Source organism: Capricornis sumatraensis, chromosome 19, assembly GCF_032405125.1.
Source record: "Capricornis sumatraensis isolate serow.1 chromosome 19, serow.2, whole genome shotgun sequence".
In the NCBI taxonomy this organism is placed as follows: domain Eukaryota; kingdom Metazoa; phylum Chordata; class Mammalia; order Artiodactyla; family Bovidae; genus Capricornis; species Capricornis sumatraensis.
Genome location: NC_091087.1, coordinates 76,375,049 through 76,387,704, shown reverse-complemented (window position 1 = coordinate 76,387,704; position 12,656 = coordinate 76,375,049).

Here is a 12,656-nt window from a genome sequence, read left to right as displayed (position 1 = left end):
CGTTGGTTTTTGACCTGCCTATAGATTTCTCAGTGTCTATGCTGAGAGCTTTGTACTTTCCTCCTCTTTAATAAATCCTATTCTCTTGCTACAGTGAATGTTTTAGTGTTCATGGATTCCATCCTTTGGCTCTGCGAACAAGAACTTGGATTCCCATCTCATCTTTGTTAAACAAGTCTTCTTGGTTTTGTGGTTAAGTAAACCTGCTTTCTTGAATAATCATTAACTTACAGGGGTATTCCCATATTCTTGGTGACTCATAAGCTTGCAATGCATGTCAGAGTGAGGATGGGATCTTAGTTTTCCCACTAGGGACTGAACCGTCACCCCCCACTGTGGAAGCCAGGAGTCTTAACCACTGGACCGTTAGGGAAGACCCCATCACGTTGGAAAGAGTTCCTTCCCCATTATCTTGTGTAAGATTGGTATTATTTCTCCCATTTGAGTGTTTTTCATAGATCCCAGTTCTCCTTAATTTTCTGGAATACAACAATTGGTGTTTTTAAATAGCTCGCTAGCACCAATACCTGGGTTCACCCACAAGTCTATTTCTATTATCTGTTTTTTGCTTTTCGCCATTTTTGGTCTTGTGTCCTGTTATGCCTGTTAATTTTTTATTGTAAGCTGGACATTTTGGGTAAGACTGAAGTCTCTGGAAGGTATCACCTTCCTTTACAGCATTCTGGATCTTTTGTCAATCTGAGAGTGTAAATTGGCATCAAGTGAGTGTGGATTGAATTTGCATTGCTTTCCCTCCCAGGCTGAGCATTTTCCATCAGGCTGTGGTTCAGTCGCTCAGTATTTTCCGACTCTTCCACTGCATGGACTGCAGCATGCCAGGCTGCCCTGTCCTTCAGTATCTCCCGGCGTTTGCTCAAACTCATGCCCATTGAGCTGGTGATCCCCTTTCTCATCCTCTGGTTAAGAGAATCTTATTTCCTTTGCCCTCAACCCACCTTCTGTCGGTTTGTTCATCTCTGTTCCAGCAGTAGAGTAATCTGCATATTAAGGAATTTAACCTTCGGTGCTGCATATGGCCAGCAGCAAACTTTCCCCTAGTTTTCTTCCGTGTTTGACGAACACACCCATGACCTTTGGAGTCACTGCAGTGACCTAACTGGACTTTTCATTCCCCCAACCTATCCCCAGCTGCGAGTCTCCTGAGGCCCAGTCTCCCGCCTCGCTCGGAGGGAAGCCCCAGTCTCCGCACCCGGCCCACCTGGACCCAGATCCGCTCACGCCCCGGACGGTCTCCTCTCTATTCCCTTCCTTTCTCCTCAGGCGACCACTGCCCTCGAGGCCTGTGTGGGCAAAGCCCCCATCCACCGTGGGCTTGCGCTGCCCGCGAGGTAGCCTCCCAGCGTCTACCGCTGGGCACCCGTCACGGGACACGGGAGGGTGCAGGCCTCTCACTGCGTCACCACCGAGCCCCCGGCTTGCACTCGAGAAACGCTCCTTGTATCCTATTCAGGGCCTTTAAAAGAAACAGCCTCACCCCATCTCCTCACGCCCAGCCCCGCGGGAGGCCGGCGCAGGCGCACTGGGGCCGCGCGCGGAGACCTGGGAGCCGCCCGGAGCGCGGCGGCCGGAGGCACGGGCCCAACGGCCAACGCGGCCGCGCGGGAACTCGCGCGCCAGGCCCCGCCCGCGGTTTGAACCTGAGGCCCCGCCCCCGCGCCCGGCCAATCAGCAGGCGGGGCGGCCGGCTTCACGGCGACTCTTTGTGGGCGCGGCGCGGCCCCGCCCTCCGGCCCCGCCCCTCCGGCCGCCCCTCCCTCGGCGGCGGCGCGGGCGGCGCGGGCGGCGCGGAAGCTGGCGGCCAGGTAAGCGTGCCGGCGTTTCCTGGGTCTTTGTGCGGCTGCTGGGCCTCGGGAGGGGTCGGTCGTAGGCGGGAACGCTAGACTTCTGGAGGGGTCCTTGGGGGGCTGCCCCGGACTGGAGACCTGGGAGGCTGAGGCGGACCCGGGGGGCGCCCGAGGCGTCGGGCTCGGGGAGAACCTGGGGCCCGGGGGCGCGTCGGAGGAGGGGCGCGGCCGTGGAGACCGACGTCCCCCGCCCGTTCTCCCGCCGAGTGACCGGCCGCCTGGGGCTCCCTTGCTGCTGCCGCACCCTGAACTTGGGCTGTCCCGCTCCATTGCAGTCCACAGGAACATCCCCTTAGATTTAACTTAACTGGGGAGTCTTTTAAGGAGGAGAAACCCCTAAGGTGGGTCTGTCGGGCTCTCCGCGGGGAGTCCCCCACGCTTCTTGCCTTGGCCTTGGAAGAGATCAGTGCAGGCCCTTCTCCCCCCAGCTCCCACGATGACCCTCCAGGTCTTTGCAGTGGAACGCTTGAATTTCATCACACATCTTTTTAGCGGGACTAGGGGTTTGCAGTACTGTCCTGCCTTCCAGAAATGGCCCAGGCCGAGGCTCCTTTCTCTGGAACCCCTGAAGTTAGGGCTGCCTCCCTGCAGCGGGCTGCGTGTCTCTGAGTGTTCAGTTTGAGTTCCTTTCCTTTGTGTCTCAGCTTTAATTGTTTTGAAAAGGAACACTGAGGATGTTTTGCAATGGTTTCCCTCCCCTGTACAGCAGGAGACCCAGCTTCTGTATAAGCTGGTCAGGGGAGTGATGCCAGCCTTGGGTGGCCTGAAGCCACACTCGTCTGCTTCCCCGCATCCTGGCCTTAGCTGCTCCTTCCAGCGGACACTGACGTCAGGGAGGGGAGCAGGGCACGGGATGGTGGGGGGAGGGGTCCCAGACCTTGTGTCCACTGGGCTGCCTGAACTGCCCCATCCTGCCTCGGTCGCCGGGCTAGGAAAAGTACCAGACTCGCTTCCAGAGGCAAGCACACCGCTCTATGTTTTCAAAAGCTGATTGTCCCCAGAGCAGGATGACCAGGAAGAGCATCTGCCAGGTAACTTCTGGGAGAGGCTGTGGTCCAAATAGCGGTTTCCTTCTGCTGGAGACTCCCGTTTCCTCTTAGGGGCCCCTATGTGGCTTGCACAGGACAACCTCATGGAATTAACCGTTCTGTTGAAATGAGCCAGGAAAGATACTGTCCTCTTACAAAGTTAAATATTGTATGAACTTCTTACATACAGTTGCTCTTTATTTTCAAGTTTCACCACGTTTTAGAATTAAAATTGAAATTCAGAATGAAAAAAACAGTTATGACTTTCTTTTGAAAGAGAGAGAGAGAAGATGGCAGCTTATATCTTGGGAAAAGGCTGGAAGTTTCCCTCAAGCTTGCTGTGAGAACATACTCCGAGGCAGAGAAAGCTTGTGTATTTTTTTCCAAGTAACAAAAGTTACTTGAGGGAGTTCCCTGGCAGTCAGGTGGCTAAGACTCTGTGCTTTTACTGCCAGAGGCCCGGGTTCAAGCCCTGGTGGGGAACTAAGATCCCACAGGTCGCCTGATGCTGCCCCCCCAAAAAAAAGATACTTGCAATCGACTTTTTAGTGCTAGCTTATGGAAACTCCAGGCAGGCAGTAGTGAGGGGTGACCCCACCACACAAGCTGTGTCATTGGTGGGTATTTCAGAGCCAGTCTGATAGTGAGACAGCACTGAGACTGCTGATGCTGATTTGCCGTAAATACCGAAACTCACAGGGGCGCGTGCTTGCCCGGGCTGAGGGCCGTGTCACAGGGGCGCGTGCTTGCCCGGGCTGAGGGCCGAGGTGGCCGTCTGTTCCTGGCCCTCCGCCTGAGTCAGGGATCTGCATCCTCCACCAGCCCTCGGTGGGGGCCACAGTGTGAGCTGCTCGGGCACGGGGACCTGGCTGTGCCTGCCAGGGTGACCCAGCGGGCGGGCGCGGCACCCCCTGGCCCCACCACCACCTGAGGCTCACGGCCTGTCCGTCCCTTTTGTTTCCCTCTGGTGGAGCGCCGGTCCGGAGGAAGCCTGAGGGCCATGTTGTAGGCTGGGGATGGGGGCGACTCTCGTAGGTGGCTGCCCAGGGAGGCTGGGGGGTCTCAGGTGCCACATGAGGACTGGGGCCTCGGGGTCTAGCCAGCTCCGTGGCGAGACCTTCCTGTCGATTGCAGAGGTGGGTAATGCCCCACGTTTTTTGCTCAGCACTCACCGGCGAGTCAGGCTCTGCAGTGAGGACGGCCTGGGAGGCTGCGGCCTTGTGTCCCCTGTGTTAGGGGCTCGGTGCCCTCCGACCGCAGTCTGGGCTGAGGAGGGGCTCCGCTAGGCTGGCCGGGGGTTGCATCCCCTCCTCTGCCCTGGGCATCTCTCAGGGCCCCTCAGAACCACCCTCTGTTCAGATTTGGCCCCAAACACAGATGTCTGAGGAGGGGACCCTCGCAGGCCACCTTCTGGGGTCACCCTAGCCCCGCCCTCTGACAGCCTCTGGGAGGTGGGGCACTGCCCAAGGGCTGCTCCCTTCCGTGGTTGTGAGTCCACCGACATCGTCTTGTGTTGAGTGTAACACAAATTAACAGTCGCTTAGGTTTTGGAGTGTTTGAAAGGAGTCATTTAGGCCAGCTCTGTCCTGGCACGCCCACTGTGGTGCCCGGAGGCAGTAGCTGGTGCTCCAGGTTTATCCTGGTAGCCGCCCCATCGCCTTGTTTACTGACGCACTTTTGTTTCTAATGAAGGTATAATTTAGGGCAGTCAGTCAAACAGATGTTGGCTGTGCAGCTCAGTGAATTCCTTATGTTCAGGAATTTGTGGTTTGCCTAGGTAATAAGAACCAATCAGAAATCAACACACAACCCTTCGAAAGAGGGTGACCAATCAGACGTCCTCCAGCCTGGAAATCCCCTTTTACACGAATATACCCTATATAAGCAATGTAACCCAAAACTCGGGGCTCCTTCCCATAGCCGCTGTGTCAGTAACAGTGGGAGCCCCAGCTCGGGCTTGGTAAGAAAGACTCTCTTGCTTTTGCATCGGACATCGGCTCCCTGGTGGTCATTGGGAGATTTCGAGACTTGAGTATAACATTTGGGGGCTCGTCCGGGATCTCCCACCGGCTCCACGGGAAGATCGATCCGGAGAGTCATCTGCAGCCGGTAAGCTTTTTTCTTTCTTTCTAGTTTCTGGTGAAGTCTGTTTTCTGGAACCAGTATATGACGCAGGCGGACGCGCCAACGGGTTGCCGGTGTGGGTTGTTGGGAGACGTTCCCGACCCCCTTGGAGGGGACGGAGTGCCCCTGTTCTCTGTAGACGATAGCGGGTCGCTACCACTGAACGGCTGGAGGCCGTCGTCTTATTTTCAGTTTTGCCTCCGAACTCCTGGAGGTATATTTCTTTTGTCTGTCTGTGTGGCTGTCTGTTTTGGCTGTGTTAATTTACCAACATTTGGCTGATCCAGGGATGATGGGACAACGCCATTCTAGCCCCACGCCTCTATCCCTGATTACTGATCATTTCAAGAAGATCAAAATGCGCGCTCATGACCTCAGTGTGGAAATCAAAAAGAATAAACTAACCACTTTTTGCAGTGCAGAATGGTCGACCTTCAATGTAGGATGGCCCTCAGAAGGCACCTTTGATTTGGAAACTGTACACCGAGTCCGAGATATCATCTTCCGACCGCAGATCAGACACCCTGACCAAGTTCCCTATATCATTGTATGGGAAAATGTTGTGTTGTGCCCCACCCCTTGGGTAAAACCTTTCTTGCCTCAACAGGGGTTTTCCATCAATCAGGTGTTAGTGACCCGAACGGGAAAGAGCCTGAATAACCCCAAGGAGCCTGAACCGACGGTGCCACTCTACCCTATTCTGCAGGGGGGAACAGAAGAAGAACTCCTCTTCCCTCCCCCTTACCAACCCCCCGAACCACCGAGGGCCCCCGCCATCCCTCCACCCAGGGCCGAAACACAGGAAGGGGGCCCGCACGAAATACTCGCCATAGTCAAGCCATGTCCTGGGAGGGACCAGCAGACTCAACCGTTGCCCTCCCCTTACGAGTGGCCAGCACCCCCGATGAGGAAGGAAACCAACCTCATCAATATTGGCCCTTCTCTACTAGTGACCTATATAACTGGAGATCCCAGAATGCCAAGTTCTCAGATAACCCTAGAGATTTAACCAATCTTCTAGAGACTGTGCTCTTTACCCACCAGCCCACCTGGGACGACTGCCAACAGCTGCTCCAGAGTCTCTTTACCATAGAACAGAGAGAAAGAATTCAAAATGAGGCCCGAAAAAGGGTCCCAGGGGCAAATGGAGAACCCACCACTAATATAGATGAAATTAACACCTCTTTTCCTTTATCACAACCTGACTGGGATTACAACATGGCACAAGGTAAGGAGAGGCTCCGGGTCTACCGCCAGACTCTCTTGGGGGCGCTTAAGGCAGCTGCACGGAAACCCACTAACCTAGCTAGAGTAGATGTTCAACAGGGCCCAGCGAGAGCCCCGCAGCCTTCCTGGAAAGGCTGATGGAAGCTTTTAGACAGTACACCCCTTTGGATCTGGAAGCAGAAGGCACCCAGGCCGCCTTGATAATGCACTTTGTCAATCAGGCAGCCCCCAATATTAGAAAAAAAGCTATAAAAGTTAGACCGCCTGAGTGAAAAGAGTATCCAAGATTTAATAACAGTAGCAGAGAGTCTATAACACCCGGGAGACCCCTGAGGGAAAACCAGCCAAAGCAGCAGACTGCCAGGCCCGTAACATGGCACGCATCCTGCTGGCCGCTACAGTTCCTGACACAGGAGAAAGGGAGCGCCAATTGCGCCGCCTAGCTACTGAAGGTAAGAATCGTCCCCGTACGCGACCAGCATTGGGAAAAAACCAATGTGCCTATTGTAAAGAGGAGGGACACTGGGCCAAAGAATGTCCCAAGAAAAACAAGGGGCCACGAAAGGCCCCCATCCTGGCCACTGAAGAACTGAGCGACTAGGGAGGACGGGGCTTGGCGCCCCTCCCCGAACCCAGGGTGACCCTAAAAATGGAGGGGACCCCAACTGACTTCCTTGTCGACACGGGGGCTCAATATTCGGTTTTGCTAGAGCCCCAGGGAAAACTGGCCGGAAAGACCTCTTGGGTGCAGGGGCCTACCGGAATGAAACAATACCAATGGACTCCCTGAAGATCAGTGGACTTGGGCATGGGCCGGGTATCCCACTCTTTCACGGTCATTCCGGAATGCCCCTCCCCGCTGTTAGGACGAGACCTGTTAGCCAAAATGGGGGCCCAGATTCATTTCCTCCTGGGAGAAACTAAAATACTCGACCAGATGGGCAACCTGATCCAAGTACCAACCATCCAATTAGAAGATGAATATCGGTTACACCAGAAACCTACACTGCCCCCGGTGGACATTCAGAAATGGTTAGATGAATTCCCTGATGCTTGGACTGAGACGGGGGAACCGGCTTTGCCGGGCACCACCCTCCTATATATATAGATCTCAAGCCAGGGGCCGACCCTGTCCGGGTCCAACAATACCCCATGACCCTGGAGGCCCAACGGGATCACTCCCCCCATATCCACAGACTCCTGGCCCAGAAGATCTTGAGACCCTGCCAGTTGGCCTGGAATACCCCCCTCCTCCCCGTCAAAAAACCCAGTTCTCATGACTTTCGGCCGGAACAGGATCTACGAGAAGTGAACCGTGGAGTTTTAGATATTCACCCCACTGTGCCGAACCCATACAGCCTCCTGAGCTCACTCCCACCAGACCAGCACTGGTATATGGTCCTAGATTTAAAAGACGCTTTCTTCAGCCTTCCCCTGGCGCCCAGAAGCCAGGATCTTTTTGCCTTTGAATGGTCCGACCCAGAAGAGGGAATTAACGGACAGCTGACCTGGACCCGGCTGCCACAGGGATTCAAGAATTCCCCCACCATCTTCGACGAGGCCCTTCATGAGGACCTGGGTGAATGAGTTCAGACAACAACACTCCCAGCTAACCTTGTTACAATATGTAGATGACCTCTTGATTGCAGCCAAGGATCAACAGACCTGCCTCACGGGCGCCCAAGAACTGCTGCAGACCCGTGGAGAATTAGGACACCGAGCCTAGCCAGAAAGGCTCAGATATGCCGACCGGAGGTCACCTACCTGGGCTATGTACTGAAAGAGGGGCAGAGGTGGCTGTCGGGGGCACCAAAGGAGACAGTACTCAAAACCCCTACCCCAGATTCACCTCGAAAGGTGGGAGAATTTTTGGGGTCTGCTAGCTTCTGCCGCCTTTGGATCCCTACTTACGCAGAACTGGGTCAACCTTTATATGACGCCACGAAGGGTGCCACCCCTTTCAGCTGGACGGAGCAGATGGAGACGGCTTTCAAGACTATTGAAACGGCCCTGCTGTCAGCCCCCGCCCTAGGGTTGCCTGACGTTACAAAACCCTTTCTCCTGTACGTAGATGAAAAACGGGGTGGCGAAAGGGATGCTAATGCAGCATCTGGGACCTTGGACGCGGCCGGTGGCTTACTTGTCTAAACGCCTAGACCCCGCGGCGTCAGACTGGCCCCCATGCCTCCGCATGATTGCAGCAGGGGCCCTAACGGTCAAGGATGCACATAAACTGACACTGGGGCAAGAATTGCATATCACCGCCCCCCACGCCATTGAGGGCGTCCTGAAACAACCCCCAGATAGGTGGATCAGCAACGCTCGGCTGACCCACTACCAGGGACTGCTGCTAAACCCCTCCAGAATCATCTTTCTGCAGCCTACTGCTCTCAATCCGGCTACACTGCTTCCTAACCCGAATTTAGAAGCCCCAGTCCACGACTGCAGCCACATACTAGCCCAGGTACATGGGACGCGAGAGGACTTGCAAGATCGCCCTCTAGCGGATGCTGAAGTTACCTGGTAAAGGGATGGGAGCAGTTTTGTCCGAGATGGACTCAGGTATGCAGGGGCCACCGTAACCGCTGAGACCCAGATCGTGTGGGCAGAAGCATTACCCCCGGGCACCTCGGCTCAAAAGGCTGAACTAATCGCCCTAACCAAAGCTCTCCAGTTGGGAGAGAACAAGAAACTTAACATCGTCACTGGTAGCCAATATGCCTTTGCTACCACCCATATTCACGGAGCCATTTACAGAGAGAGGGGCCTCCTCACGGCTGAGGGTAAAACAATCAAAAATGAAGAAATAAAGGCCCTCCTCTCAGCATTATGGCTTCCTAAAAAACTAGCCATAATACATTGCCTGGGACACCAGAGGTCGGACACTCTGACCTCAAAGGGAAACAACTTGGCAGATAAAGCAGCCCGAGATGTTGCCCAGGGCACAGTAATTGAAGCCACCCTACAGCTGCCCGACCCTGGAAGCCCTGTTTTGCCAGCTCTGCCCGACTACTCACCCAGAGACTTAGATTGGATAAAAAGTTTGCCCATGACCCAACAATTGACCTGGTGGTGGCGGGCAGCGGATAGCTCCCTGATCCTCCCGGAAGAGCTGGGAAAACAAGTATTATTGAAGATGCACCGCGCCACTCACCTGGGGACCCGCAAGATGCAGAACTTGATTAGACATGCCAGAATTACCATGAGAGACGTCAGAACCACAATAGAAAACATCGTGTCAGCATGCAAGGCCTCCCAGCTCACCCACGCTACCCACCACCCAACCAACCCTGGATCTACAGAGCGCGGAAGTCGACCAGGAGCCGACTGGGAGGTGGACTTCACGGAGGTGAAACTGGGTAGATACGGATACAAATATCTACTGGTATTCATAGACGCCTTCTCACGGTGGGTAGAAGCTTTCCCCACCAAAAGAGAAACAGCACAGGTGGTGGCCAAAAAGTTGATCGAAGACATCTTGCCGCGGTTTGGGTTTCCTGCACAGGTAGGGTCGGACAGTGGGCCAGCCTTTGTATCTCAGGTAAGCCAGGGAGTAACTAAGGCTTTGGGGGCTAGATGGAAGTTGCATTGGGCTTATAGGCCCCGGAGCTCAGGACAGGTAGAAAGGATGAATAGGACACTCAAAGAAACATTAACAAAACTAGTTGCTGAGACCGGCGGGGACTGGGTGGCTCTCCTCCCCTTTGCCCTCTACCGGGTGCGGCACTCCCCCTACCAACTGGGACTTACCCCCTTCGAGATTGCGTATGGAATAGCTCCCCCAGTAATTCCTAACCTAAAAACAGAGGTGCTAAAGGAGGTGGATGATCAAAAGCTGCTCTTGTCTCCGGTCCTTGCAGTACTCCCACAGGGACACGTGGAGGAGACTCAAGGCTCTACATGAGTCAGGCCCGCCACCCGAACCCCACCGCTGCCGGCCAGGAGGCTGGGCGTTCGTGCGCTGCCATCGCCAAGAGACCCTAGAGCCCACATGGAAAGGACCCTTCCTAGTTGTCTTGACGACGCCCACCACACTCAAGGTTGACGGCGTATCCACTTGGGTTCACCACACCCACGTACGGCCTGCAGGCCTCTTTGCCTTGAGAGAAGAGTTCTTTCCCCAGTGGAAGGCCAAGCTGGACAAGACAAATCCCCTCAAGCTCAAGCTACGAAGGCAGTAAAAATACTGCTTATGCTGTTGTCCCTATGGCCTAGTGCTGCCTCTAACCCTCATCAACCCATGAACCTGACTTGGGTGATTATAAGTGATACTACAGGAGAGGTGATTAACTCCACTTTAGCCATCCATCCCAAAACACCTGGTGGCCGGACTTGGAATTGGACCTCTGTCTTCTAGCCAAGGGATCTTGGTATGAAGACGGAGAAGATGGTGTAAGATCACCTAATAACCCTGGGTGTAGCAATCCCTGCCAAAGGGCAGCTTTGCGGGACACTACCTTCTATGTATGCCCCAGGGGGAGACAGAACCAGGCAACTGTCAGTAACTGCGGGGGGGCTGACAAATTTTACTGCGCCGCCTGCGGATGCGAGTCACCGGGGACTGTCGACTGGGAACCTCCTACCCGAGGAGGCTTGATTACTTTGAGTCGCGCCCCAGGGCCCACCGCTAGACAAGACATACTCTGTAAAAATGACTTTGATGACCCTAAGCCGGTTAAGGCTCAGATCCTCAGCTGAAGGGAGAAAGTTCCCCAGTTGGGAAGCCGGACAACCTTGGGGCCTCCGGCTATATCACTCAGGATATGATAATGGATTGCTGTTTTCTGTTAGGCTGAAAGTAGAACCCATACAGATCGGCCCAATTCTGTCCTGGTGCCACGAGAACCTACTCACACTCCTGTTCAAAAGCCTCCCTGAACGCCTCCCGGGCCCTGCATTACTAGCATGAACAGCTCCCCTCGGGTTAGCCTTAAGAGACCTAATATTAAAGATGATCAGGACCCGTTATTTGATATGATAGTTAGTACCTATCGGGTCCTACATTCCACTCACCCGGACCTGACTAGCAGTTGCTGGTTATGTTACGGCATCAAACCCCCCTATTATGAGGGCATAGCTGTCCCGGGAAATTACATTCAAACAAGAGACCACAGAGCCTGCCGATGGCAGCAAAAAGTAGACGCTAGATTAACTCTTCAGCGAGTAACCAGACAGGGCCTTTGCATAGGAAATGTTCCCCAAACCTATCAGCACCTCTGCAATTCCACAGACTCTATAAAAACAACCGAGTACCTGGTGCCTCCCCAAGAAAATTGGTGGGCATGCTCCACGGGCTTAGCACCTTGTATTCACGGGCAGGTACTAAATGACTCCAAAGATTTTTGTGTATTGGTACTATTAGTCCCCCGACTGTTCTGTCACTCCAATGATGAACTCCTAAAACTAGAAAAAGCCTCGCCCCGGTCCAAGAGAGAGCCAGTCTCGGCCTTAACCCTTACAGTTTTGTTGAGGTTGGGGGCGGCCAGGGCAGGAACTGGGATATCCTCCTTGATAGTGCAGAATCGACACTATTCCAGCCTAAGGGCAGCCATTGATCTTGATATTGAAAGACTAGAAAGCTCAATCAGCCACCTCCAAGAGCCACTTGAGTTCTCTGGTGGAAGTGGTGCTGCAGAATAAAAGGGGACTGGATCGGGTTTTTCTCCAACAAGGGGGCCTATGCGCCGCGTTAGGAGAAGAGTGCTGCTTTTATGTAGATCACTCAGGGGTAGTCAAAGAGTCCATGGCCAAGATAAGAGAAGGGCTAAATCAGAGAAAAAGAGAAAGAGAAATGTCTCAGAGTTGGTTTGAATCCTGGTTCAACTCATCCCCCTGGTTCGCAACCCTTCTATCTTCCTTGGCAGGGCCCCTGATTATTCTGCTCCTGCTACTCACCTTCGGACCATTTTATTAAGTAAATTAGTGACCTTCCTTAAAAACCACATCCACACGGTGCAGCTCGTGGTGCCCAGATCCCAATACGCAGCCCTGCCCTTAGTGGGAGACAGTATAGAACAACCGCAGACCCATGGTTGGGTCTGTCCTGGATCCTTGAGAAGCGGGGATGAAGAGCCTGAGCTGCTCCATCTTGCCTAACAGGAGAACTCCATTTTGTAAAGTTCCAGGAAAGAGACTTTGGAAATCCCCTGACCTCACCCCCACGAGCCAATCAGACCTTGGACCAAAATTTCCTGACCTTCCGTTCAGGGATTTGTGGTTTGCCTAGGTAATAAGAACCAATCAGAAATCAACACACAACCCTTCGAAAGCGGGTGACCAATCAGACGTCCTCCAGCCTGGAAATCCCTTCACACGAATATACCCTATGTAAGCAATGTAACCCAAAACTTGGGGCTCCTTCCCATAGCTGCTGCGTCGGTAACGGTGGGAGCCCCAGCTCGAGCTCGGTAAT